The sequence below is a fragment of the Quercus lobata genome, chromosome 8 (genome assembly GCF_001633185.2).
Source record: "Quercus lobata isolate SW786 chromosome 8, ValleyOak3.0 Primary Assembly, whole genome shotgun sequence".
Taxonomy (NCBI): Eukaryota; Viridiplantae; Streptophyta; class Magnoliopsida; order Fagales; family Fagaceae; genus Quercus; species Quercus lobata.
Genome location: NC_044911.1, coordinates 54,076,920 through 54,089,925, shown reverse-complemented (window position 1 = coordinate 54,089,925; position 13,006 = coordinate 54,076,920). Strand labels below are relative to the sequence as shown.

Below are 13,006 nucleotides of genomic sequence, written 5' to 3'. Positions count from 1 at the left end.
AGTATTCTAATCGAAAACTAACTGAGGTATTGATTTGGCTATTGTGTAAAGTTTATAGAGTAAATTAGCTAAAACAAAAGTTTAAGGGGTATCAATATCATGGCTACTACCCGAAAGTTTAAGGAGTGTCAGGACATTTTTCCCGAAACCTGTCATGTGTGTGTCCCACAATAAAGAAGAATCAAGATTCAAGACTAGTACAAAATCTAGTTGTGAAGCAATGAATCCGAATGGCCTATGAGTACATTTTCAAAGAACATCCATAATTTCTTCTGTAGTGTGTTTGAGTACTACAATGCATGATGGATTGCCACTCCCATTTAAAATTCAATTCAAATATTTTATTACAAATAATAAAAAAGAATCAAGCATAGTTTCGCATAACCCTTTAAATATAGTTAAATAGTATTTTAATATTAATATTTAGGTCAAAACGATCCAATGCATAGTTAGATAAACACAGTTTTAAGGGCTAGAATTTTCAATTATATGCATAATGGGTTTGAGATGGAATTCTAAAATTTTTAGTGTAATTTTGGTGTGTAATGTAAAATATTTAAATGGTTTAGGTTTGAAAATGCTTTTTCCATCCGTTGCAAAATTTTTTTTTTCCATAACTAAAGACATTTAATTTATCTACTTCTACCACCGCACACTCTTGGTGTAATGGTCACTCCACAAGTATAAGTGCTTGTAGGGTGTGGAGGGCAAGGGCTAGGGTTTAAGTCTTCAGGAGTGAGCTTTACACACATATACATTTAGATTAGATTAGAGTAGAATTTCTATCTTAGCTTGTATAAAAAAAATAATAATAATCTACTTCTCAAAAAAAAAGAAAAAAAAAAAGAGACATTTTATTCATCATAAATTTTTTAAAAAGAATTTTAACATAATACCATTCCATATTTTTCAAAAGAATGTATTATGTTAAGATTCAATATCTATTTATAGTAGTAGGTTCTAGCTAGCTTAGCTGGTAAAATATCTTATTTTCGAATAAGAAATTTGGAGTTCGAATATCTATTCAAAAAATAAACTACTATGGATGGCCTACACTAATAGCGAATGATAATTTTGATATCTTGGTTATTATCTAATAGGTTGAAATTCTCTTTCTATATATATATAGATATTCAATTCTATCCAACACCAACTACACGAAAACAACAAGTGTGGACTGTGGACGAGTATGCCGGTAGTGACAACTCCAAAGAGCATGGCCAAGAATCCAAAGCTTGAGCGACAGGTCGAAATGCTTGGAAAGTCATTGCACTTGATGAGGAAAAAGAAATGTGTACGTAACTGCTTGATTGAATATTAATTAATGGACATGGATTTCCTCCAAACATGTTTGGAGGAACTGTTGCAAACAGGGACAGGTGTCAAGCATAGAAAGAAACACATAAGCAAGGCTCATGCGCGCTGCACATGACCCATTTTAAGTTGAGTGCTGTTAACCCTAACGTTAATAGCGTTAGCCAAAGGACACGCCTCACTACTCTTTCATCTCCTCCACAGAGCTTCCTCTCTCTCAACCTCCGGCCACCTCTGTTTTTCTTCAATAACCTCAGATCGGCAAGGGCATCTACTCTCTCAATCTAACCCAGACGGCACACAGCCAAGCCAAGCCCCTCCTATCCTCCTCCACCTCTGTTTTTCTCATGTCCACTGTTGTTTTCTCAACAACTTGAGACCGACAAGAGCTTCCTCTCTCTCAGCCTTCGGCCACGTACTGATGGGAAGAAAATACTCTCTCTTTAAAATCCAATCAATGCCTCTCTCATCCTCATCCTCCTCCACCTCTATTTTTCTCATTGCTTAAAACCCACTCCAAAAAAAAAAAAAAAAAAAAATTACAGAACAAGAATTACAAATATATCACAGCAAGAACTCAAGCTAGCCAAAATGATAATTTAAAAAAAATTACAAACAAGAAATCTAATTATCACAGCAAGAAAAAACCAAACTTAAATCATCCAAATATATCACACAAAACAAACCAAAATCATATCAAATACAGAGGGATTTGGTAAGAAACCTGGAAAGAAGTCGGAGCCTTGAAAAGATTTTTTAGAATCGGTGGTCCTTGGCACTGGAGAGGTGGGTGGGGGATGGGAAAGGCGGAGCCTGTGGCAGTGGTTGGGGTTTCTGAGAAGAACAAAGAATGAGGATGAGACAGGCATTGATTGGGTTTTAAAGAGAGAGTATTTTCTTCCCATCAATACGTGGCCATAGGCTGAGAGAGAGGAAGCTCTTGCCGGTCTCAGGTTGCTGAGAAAACAATGGTGGACATGAGAAAAACAGAGGTGGAGGAGGATGAGAGGGGCTTGGCTTGGCTATGTGCCGTTTGGGTTAGATTGAGAGAGTAGATGCCCTTGCCGGTCTGAGGTTGCTGAAGAAAAACAGAGGTGGCTGGAGGTTGAGAGAGAGGAAACTCTGTGGAGGAGATGAAAGAGTAGTGAGGCGTGTCCTTTGACTAACGCTATTAACGTTAAGGTTAACAGCACTCAACTTAAAATGGGTCATGTGCAACGCACATGAGCCTTGCTTATGTGTTTCTTTCTGTGCTTGACACCTGTCCCTGTTTGCAATAGTTCCTCCAAACATGTTTGGAGGAAATCCTTGTCCTTAATTAATACTGCAGTGTCACCTAAATTAGGGCACACATATCCATAAGAAAAAACTGGTAGAGCTAGTCTCTAGCTGGGAAAATTATTTAATACCCCGAGAGCACAATAAATGCGTATTTCCCTCTCATATGAATTGTGAGTCTCACCATAAATTTAAGGCAAAACTACACTATTAGTCCCTGAAATTTATCCTATGTGTGCAATTGGTCCCTCAAGTTTCAAGTGAGCACCATTAATCCCTCAAATTTTTAAAATGAGCAATATAAATCATTTGATTAACTTTTATTAACGGTGTTACTTACGTGGCTAACAGAATAATGATTTGGCATTTTTTAAATGACGTGACATTTATTTTTATTAAATACCATCCATGGCTATTGAATTAGATTTAGATCATCCCAAATACAATTGTCCACTGCACTATTCATTTGTTATCACGCTCCATATATTATTTACACACCGGTTATATTTGGAATCTTCAACTCAAATACTCTATTCCAACTCAGACCTCCTCATTTTACTCTCTCACTCTCTCTGAGTTCCAAATTGCTGGCCACATTTCCGTCGGCCCATCACCGGAACCCGACCCAAGAAATCATTGGACCATCCTCCACCAAACATGGATGACCATGGTGCATATCCGCAACTATTCATGGATAGGGCCACCTTTTACAACCGCATTGTTCTTGGGAGTCTCTTGTCAATGAAACTGTGGGACCCACTACCCCACTTCATCCAAATATGGGTCCGCAACTACATTGGTGGAAATTTAGTCTAACTACTCTTTGGTGGAACTTTAGTCTACCTACTCTCTGGCTTCCTCTGGTATTTCTGCAAAGCTCGTAGATCTCTTCGAGCTTGTACACCGGAGTCACCTTGTCTTCGTCCGACGTGGCACTGTCAATCATTCTGAAACAATTGCTTAAAGGTTGCACTGTCGAACAATAACGTTTTTCTTTAAGACAATTGCAATTGTCTTAATCCGATTAAAGCCAAGGCACATAATCAATGGTGCTGAATAAAGTTTTTCTAAAAACAATTGCACCGTCGAACCATAAAGTTTTTCTTTCCATTATGTTGACATTGCCATGGCACCGTCGATCACTTTTGTACTGGGCTAGGATACAGATTTGAATTAGAAAGGTCTAATTTCTTTCTTATGTGTTAATTTAATTTTGTAATTTTTTAATAAAAAGAATGCCATATCATTTAAAAAATGTTAGGTTATTATTCTGTTAGACACATAAGTAACACCACTAACGGAAGTTAACCGAATGACTTATATTGCTCATTTTGAAAACTCGAGGGATCAATTGCGCTCACTTGAAACTTGAGGGACCAATTGCGCATATAGAATAAACTTCAGGGACTAATTATGTAGTTTCGCCTAAATTTAATTAGTGATACCTATAGTTATGTGAAAGAAGAAAATACATATTTATAATACTCCGAGAATACCTAATAATTACCTCGTCAAATAGCCGTTGTTTTCAAAATTGATGAGTATCTATAAAAAAATAATATAAAAAAAGATTGTTGGGCCTTATATGTCACTAACAACTAATACAAAGGTACAACGTGTATTTGATTTGTGAGAATAGTCAAAGCCAAAAACAAAGGAGAAAAAAAAGTAGTTTGCCGGTTTCACTTTGAACTTGATTGACAGAATTCATCCCTCTACCTAAAGCTAAAGCTTCAACCTTACGAGTGAGATTGTCCAACCTAGCTTTTATGTCTAAATCTTCACTGACTTCATACAATCCTCCTTTCTTAATTGCAGGGGCACATCTCTCTTTACGATTGGAAAAATCCCATTGTTGTGAACTTTCAGAAAAATTCTCAAGAAATTTGTATGCCTCATCATCTACAAGACTCAAAAATCCACCACCATTCATGGACTCAATCATGTTACGATTTGTCTGAGTCAAACCATTATAAAAATATTGTACTAGTCTCCATGTTTCAAAACCATGATGGGGACACTTTAAGATCAAGTCCTTAAATCTCTCCCAACTCTCATAAAATTTCTCTTGTTCATCCTGATAAAAATCTGCAATTTCTCTCCTCAAAGCATTGGTCTTGGCCATTGGGAAAAATTTAGAGAGGAATTTTGTGACCAACAGTTCCCATGAAGTGATAGATCCAGGTGACAAAGAATTAAGCCATGCTTTTGCCTTATCCTTCAAGGAAAAAGGGAATAAACGCAAGCGAACAGAGTCATCAGTGAAATTCTGAAACTTACAAGTAGCACAAATCTCAAGAAAATCCTTCACATGCATATAAGGATCTTCTCTATCCAATCCATGAAAAGTAGGAAGAAGGTGGATTATCTGTGGCTTCAACTCAAAATGTGTAGCAGTGGTTGCAGGCAATACTATGCAAGATGGAGGGTTGGTGGTTATGGGTGAGAACAACTCCCTAAGAGTTTTTGAATCATCTCCAGTTTCTCCCATTATGGATGAATAATCAAAACTAACAAGACGATTTTCTTTATCACGTATCCAAGTTCTCATACACCAAGCATAAAGAAATTAATTTTTTTTTGTTTTTTTTTTCTATTTAAAAAAAATAACTACAACTAGTAGAAGGAAAAATTCAATTAAGACCTAATTTATTTTCCTAACCAAGTCCCCGGCAACGGCGCCAAAAAACTTGTTGTGAAATTTTAAAATACTCGCAAGTGTACGAACCGTACCAAAGTATAGTTAGACAAGAACGAGGTCGAACCCACAGGGACTTGTATGAACATAGGAAAATTAATTAAACCTTAACCAAATTAATCCTAATCTAGTTTAAATAAGAATTGGTTGGTTACAATAAAATAAACTAAGCAAATAATAAAATTAAGCAAATAGTTAAACTAAGAAAAATATATAAAGCAATAAAAAGATGTAAACAATCAAGAGAAAGGAATTAAGGTTTTGGAATCCGCCTTGTAAGTCATATCAGCATATATTTATGATCATTAATTTTTCCCAACTCACTACATGATAATCTAGAAATCAATCTTGCTATCATGGAAAATATCATCATTAAAATCCTTATTTTAAAAATCAATAGCATGTTCTTCTTCGCTTCTTAAGTATAAAATCAAATCATCAATTGTATCCGTAGCCAAACAAATCACAAGATATATCCAATTCTAAAAATCAAATCATAAATTGTATCCATTGACAGACAAATCACAAGTGATATCCAATTTTATAATCAAGAATTAATAAACCAAGCATTCAATTAATTAAGACAAATCCTAAATCATGAGAAAAACATGATTGAACTCATATCTAGAATCACATCTTAATCAATTGATATGAAGCAAGAACAATTTAAATCATTAAAGAACAATTATTGTGGGAAAAATCAAATCACATAAATATAACTGATAATCCTTAATAAAGTTTCATTCTCAACCCTAATTATAAATTTAGCTACACATAGTAATTGAAAGAAAACACAAAAATAAAATACTAAACATTAAATTAGACAAATAAAATAAAACTAACTGTCATAGAAGAAAACCAAAGAAGTAGCCGCACTCTCTATACATTCAGCCCTCAGCCCTAGCACTAGCTTCAGCCTCTCTGAATTTTGCCCTAAAGAGCCTTTAAATAGGTTAAAGAATCCTATTACAAGTTGAATTCCTGTTTGGAGAAAATTCCAGATTTTTAGGCTTCAGTTAACCGACTATTTTGGCCCATTTAACGTCAGAATTTGGACTTTTGGTAAACTACAAAGTTGTAGCCCTTTAAGTTATCGTTCCAGCCCAACTTGTATCATCTCGATTGGACATCTGAGCCGAAAGTTATACTAAAAATACTAACTGATGTGCAATCTGGAATCCTAATCCGAATTGGACTTGGATTTGGTGTTTTCTTGGATTCATGCCTGGCTGAATGTAAGTTGGCTTGATTCAATTGGCTTAGCCCCACTTTGCATGTAAAGCCCTTGTTACCTACAACACAAATATATTATATAATTAGTCACAAAATAACATAAAAGTAAGGCTAAATATGTAGATATGTGAGTACTTTATTGTATATATTTCATGCACATCAACATTGTTTATTGACTCACTACGTTGGGTGCTTTTCATATCGGCAGTGAACATGTGTCGACCATATACAATAGCCCATTTTTCTTTCGCATCAAATATGCTATGCAACCATTTATTATCAGTAAGACCATATTCCTTAAGCATATAATCCCATGAAATAAGCCATTCATCTTCATCTTCATACTCATATAAACAATCACTAAAATCTTTTACAAATTGCTTATTAGATGAATGAAATACATGATGTAGATTCTTAGCAGCATTCTGATAAATATGCCATACACACAAACGATGATTAGATTTAGGAAATACCTCTGTTATTGCTTTAGCCATTGCAGCAGATTGATCTGTAAGTATAGTTCTTGGCTGCTTTCCTGACATTGCAATTAAAAAAGTTTCAAACAACCACTTAAATGACTCTATAGTCTCATCATAAAGTAAAGCTGCACCGAAGATAATTGATTGTTTGTGATGATTAACCCCAACGAATGGAGCAAAGGGACGATCATATCTATTTGTTCGATAAGTTGTGTCAAAACAAATAACATCTCCAAAGTTCCCATAATCAACTATTGATCTAGTATCAGCCCAAAAAATGTTCATGATTTGACCATCATCATCAACTTGTATTGAATAAAAATAAGATGGATCTACCAATTGCATCTTATGAAAGAACTCCATCATTGCAGGTCCATCTCCTTTCCTCAAAGCCATCCTCCTCTCATTATGTACACGATTCTTATAGTCAACCGCCATAAACCCAAGATTTTCACGACCCCCAGCTTGCATGCTCAATAATTCAATGGTTTGTTTTATTGATATTCCAGACCTCTCTGCATCATTTGCAATGGCTTTTTGAGCAAGTGAAATTTTTCTCTTCGATCTTAACATATGTTTCATTGGCGAAGGAGCAAACTCATGATTATGCTGGCCATGAAAAGAAACAACATGTAACATGCCATCCTTTTGAAGATGACAAGTCATCTGTGCTAAACAACCTGTTCGTGAAATTGGACGACGATAAGATGCATTTTCGCGACGTTTGTCAAAAACTCGTTCACCCTCTTTTGAGCAACTAAATGTTCTCCGTATAATTTGCCCCACATTTCCTCACTTTACAGAATGTTTCCGTACACTAAAGCCGATTCGGTGAGCATAGTCTTTGTAAAATTCATATGCACTATCATCACAATCAAATTTCATACCAATTGCTGGAGTATTTGATTTGTTTGGACTTCCAGGAGTAATTTCTACTTTAGCCTTCTCTTGTTGATCAGGTATCCAATCAATGAATTCATCTTCCAACACAATTTGTTTGCTATATTTACTTGGAGTATTTGATTTGTTTGGGCTTCCATGAGTAGGTTCTACTTGAGCCTTCTCTTGTTGATCAGCTATGCAACCATTCAATTCATCTTCCAATAAAATGATTTGACTAGTATCCATCATCTATAGTCAAGATACATATTCAAAATCAAATCAGAAAAAGGAAAAATTTTATAAACAATATTAAAAAAGTAGTATTCCAATATTCTAGACCCATTAAAGAATACTCTTAATGAATTACTTAAAAACATTACAGTTTTAGAATGTCTAAGTCTAAAAGCCTATAAAGTTTACTTACCCTCAGTTGCTTATATTTTTTAAAATCAAGTCAATATGAACAAGAAAAACAAACTTTTTTAGATGAATCAAAGATAAATTCAAATTTAAATGAAAAAGGAATACAATTTCTACAACTTAGCTAATTTAGTATCACAAAAACTACAACAAAACCACAGTACAAGACAACAAATAGCAGCACTATTATATATTAGCGAAGAAGAAATACACAATTTCATTTTTTTATAAGTAAATTAAACAAGATTTGGTAACTTATAAACTACAGCTAGCAAATCCTCTTCAGTTTTTTAAGGAATCAAGGTTATCCATATACCAGATTTGCAAAATGTTCTAACATCAAGTTCTTGCTAATAGTTGAATCATTTAATCCTCACAAGTAATAAGATGTTAAATTGCAATTAATACTTCCTCGTTATGTATACAAAATAACAAATCATCATTGAGGCTTCAGTTTTCAATGCTAACAACATTTATCAATTAAAAGTTCAGTGTATATGATTTTATTTTCTACCCAAAGTTAGATATTAATTTAGTTTCTGCACCCTTGAAGCCACTATAAGACCCATTCTACAACAATAATACAATATCCATTAAACCAATCAAAACCTTTAATATCCATTGAACTGTACTGTGTCATAATCACCTTTGAAAAGGTTTTCAATCAATAACAACGGTAAAGAATAAAAACATGTTGACTTAGTCTTTGTTTCAAACAGTTGTTGGGCATTGAAAAACAGTTGGTGGCATTGAAAAATAAATGCAAAACGGAATAAAAAGAGAGAGAGAGAGAGACTCACGTGGTAGATTGGGGGTGACTAGTGGTGAGAGAGATTTGGTTTTTGGGTTTGGAGAGAAGCCGAGAGAGAGAGAGAGAGAGAGAGAGAGAGAGAGAGAGAGAGAGAGAGAGAGAATATCCATTTTAGTTTTTTAGTTTTTATTTTTTATTTTTTTAATAGGTGGTGTAGTTAACTAGGGTTAGTTTGGTTAATTTTACTTAAGTAATCATGTGCAATGCACATGCCATTTTTTTTACACATGTCAATTTATTAGAGCAGTTTGTAGCCTTAGGCTACAAATGGTTTTGTAGCTAAACTTTGTCATTCTCTTAATAAAAAACACAAAACATATCCAAAGATTTTAAAGAGAGATTGAAATGCTTGGATTTAGGGAAGCAAATGCAAGAAATTCAGGATCATTCTCCAATATAGCCATTTCCTTCTCATCCATGGTCACCCATGCCTCAATCCCAATACCCCATGGGGTTTCACTGAATATTATTAAATTTCTAAATGCAGGGCCAACTTTCCCCATGATACCAACCCAAAATGGCTTCCCCCAACCAAAATCAATATCGTTAAAAAACCTAAGCCAGCATGTAAACGCACAAACATCTGGTTTTGGTTCTGCAGAGAACATATCTTCTAATTGGTCAAAGTAATGGGAGAAAGCCAAAAAACCTTCGTCTCCTTGCAAACTTTCCGCACTATCGCTATCAAACCCTGCGATGGATTCGTTTACAAGGTCCACCAATTCATGCAACTCTTTCTCTTCCATAGCCAAATCAGATGCTGCGGGAGCCCACCAAATATATTTCCAATAGAAGCATCGGACAAGTGTGCCTTCATTCGTGTCCTCAAGTTCACTGCTTGGACCAGTATGGTCATGGATGCCTTTTCCAAACCTGCTGATTTGGCTTTAGAAGCTGCCATGCAATGTTTCCAAATGAAACATGTCAGTGCTTCAATGCGTGTTGGTTTAGGAACTAGTTCACTTTTCGCTTTGGCCCTTAGGGTGGTTATCGCTTTGTCATGGAACACAAACCTTCTTGTAACATACTCACCTTCTTTGAACCACAAGTTATCCATTGTAGCTATATACTTTTGTGGAAGTGAATCTCTCGGTGGAAACATGATTGACCCCTCAGAGAAATTTGGATTTATAACTTTTTCTGGAGACCCACTAAAGGTGGAAGCCCAAGAATGAAGAAAAGAACTCGCCGTTGCTGCATCCCCAATCTTATGTGAGCAGCTCAATCCGATTGCTATTCCACCACAATCAAAGAGGGTCAGTTGGATAGCCATTGGACCTATAGTAGTATCTGATTCCTTGCAGAAGACACGATACGGAACGAATAGCCTAAGTAAGTCTGTTTCCTGGTGCTTAAGGAACTCAGACATGGAACAATTAGCACGAGCTTCCAGAAAGGGAACACCTGTGTCGAAATCATGGATAAAAAGATTGTCTTTTATGCTCCCAGAAAATGGATAATAGATATTGAGGGTATCTGAAAGGGAATTTTTAAGTTGACTGATAATTTGGGACATGTTGAGATTGAGATCAGTACTCATAGGGTAGAAGAAGACTGTGGGAACGTAAGTTGCAGGAGTGACCTGATCTAAGAGGGTGAGTTTGTAGGGTTTCAGATGGTGCAATGTTGGTAAAGATGGTTTGACGGTTTCTTTTGAAATGATAGTGACCTCAACCTTCATCATTTTGCCACACTAGCTAGTTACTTTGCCTCAGTAATCTCTCTCTCTCTCTCTCTTTTGGCTAAAGACCTTGCCTTAGTTTTCAGTGGTACTAGCTGTGTTGCTCAAAAGTTTCCTTTTATAAGCATCCTGACATTGACAGAGAAACTATTCAGCAAGGGGTTGTTCAAGGAAATTTATTAAGTGATGTTAGATGGTAGTTGAAGCAATCAATATTCCAACCAGAATCTCATAAATGGGGAAGGATGTTTTGAATTTTTACAATAGGGCTGCTGAATAGTGAATTCCCAAAATAATTTGCCATCTTCAAACGGTAAAAGGCTACTACCAATAAATTGGTTCTTATTTATTTATTTATTCTTATAGAATAAATTGGTTTTTAGATGTGCTAGAAGTCGCTCATTAATGGGTGTTTAACTTTAAATGGGACACTAACGACGTGGTACGGTGCTTATTTTTATGTTTTCATCCTTTAAAAACAATTTCACGCCATTTATGCCAATCAACTATTGATAAAGTACATTCTCAAAAAAACAAAAAAAAAAAACTATTGATAAAGTATATTATTTAATGAATACAAAATAAATTATTTCTTACATGTAATGTAATACAGAACTATTTACAAAACAAATATTAAATAAAAGAAACTAGCAACCTTGAATCTGATCACAAAAGTCAGAACTCTAATTCACCAAATACAAAACATCCTCAAAGATAATTCTCCAATATAATGTTTAATGCCATAAAATAATAATAAAATCCTTAGTTCCACAAAAATAGTTCGTAACTTCTGTCTCCCAAGAATCTTTACTTCAGTAATTCATCTAATGTATCTGTAATGGGAAATAAAAGGGAGGGGAGTGAGATAACTCAATAAGTGGAATTGGGGTGTGGGAACAAACCTTTCAAATAAATAATTCTTTCAACAGATTCACAACTTATAACTTATCAATATTTTGTCATCAACTATTTCATGTAAAAGAAAATAATATCTTTATATTGTGAGCCATCATAATATATATATACCATCATATAAACAATTTCCTAGGCTTTTCTTGTGGTCAACGTTTACACCCCGTTGACAGGGTTGTATTGTCCCTTTTAGGACTAGAACCTCCTTTCCATCCCCACTTCTTAAGGAAAGCTCCTTTGGAACCTAAAGGTGCACTCCCTTGCTAAGGAGCTTCCTTTTTGGATCCTTAATAGTATACTCCCTTGCTAAGAAGTTATCAAAAGTGCACTGTCCCATTTTCTAGGATCGTCCCTTGCTAAGGACTAGCTGCAGTATGATTGTCCCTTGCTAAGGACTAAAATACCATACTGAGCTTCTAATCACGACTTGCCATAGGTTTTCCAAAACATATTCAATATGCTCACAAAATAATCCATTCATAATTCTCAAAATATAAAGACATATTCACATATACAAGTTTAAATAAATTTAGGTTGTCCCACAAGTTTTTCATAAAACGAATAGTCAATGTGCACATCAAGAAATTATAAAATATCCATTTATATGTATAGAATAACAATATATTTCTTTGATATATAATAGTTTAATAACCAACACTGTTTGGGAAAATCCCCAAAATTAGTAAACACCACTTACCTCTTAGTTGCAAAAATAAAAGAAATCATCCTCCCTTGAATCACAACAATTTAGTAGAATTAGAACCTAACAACACCAAAAATAGGTTCATCAATACACAATTCTCCACTTAAAAATCTATTTTCACACTTAAACGGTTTATCCTAGACAATAATGATATATCTAAAATTTTTCATTTATTCACGTAACTATCCAATTTACTATTGGAAGCCACGTATTGCCTTAATTTGTTGCTTAGCATTCCCTCTTAATGCACTGGATGTCCATTGACTCTAACATTATATATATAACTATATATATTCAACTTAACATTGAAGGCCATGTGAGATTGCTTTAATCCATCAATCTAGTGCTAGAATGCTCTCTTGATGCCGCTGGACATCTACTGACCTTAATATTATATATATATATATATATATATATATATATATATATTAAACAAAAGTAAAAGCTACATAATCAATCAAAGCTTGGACCATACTTAGTAGGAAATAGCATGGCAATACATGATGTAGCATGGCAATTGGTCAGAATGTATTTAGTATTCATAGTTTTTCAACTTCAATGTTGGACTTAGAACTACTAGTTCATTGCGGCTATA

The 13,006-nt window shown here is 34.7% G+C and overlaps 1 non-coding gene and 1 pseudogene across 2 annotated transcripts; one reads left to right on the top strand and one right to left on the bottom strand.

The window, feature by feature from the left end:
- The first annotated feature begins 4,595 nt into the window (after positions 1-4,595).
- On the top strand, positions 4,596-4,704 carry LOC115958668. Its single transcript, XR_004084594.1, has one exon. It is a non-coding gene; the product is annotated as a small nucleolar RNA R71 (small nucleolar RNA).
- A 4,711-nt stretch (positions 4,705-9,415) lies between these two features.
- Positions 9,416-10,880, bottom strand: LOC115957828 (annotated as a pseudogene). The gene has a single exon (XR_004084404.1). The product of XR_004084404.1 is annotated as a stemmadenine O-acetyltransferase-like (transcript).
- Between the last annotated feature and the right edge of the window lie 2,126 nt (positions 10,881-13,006).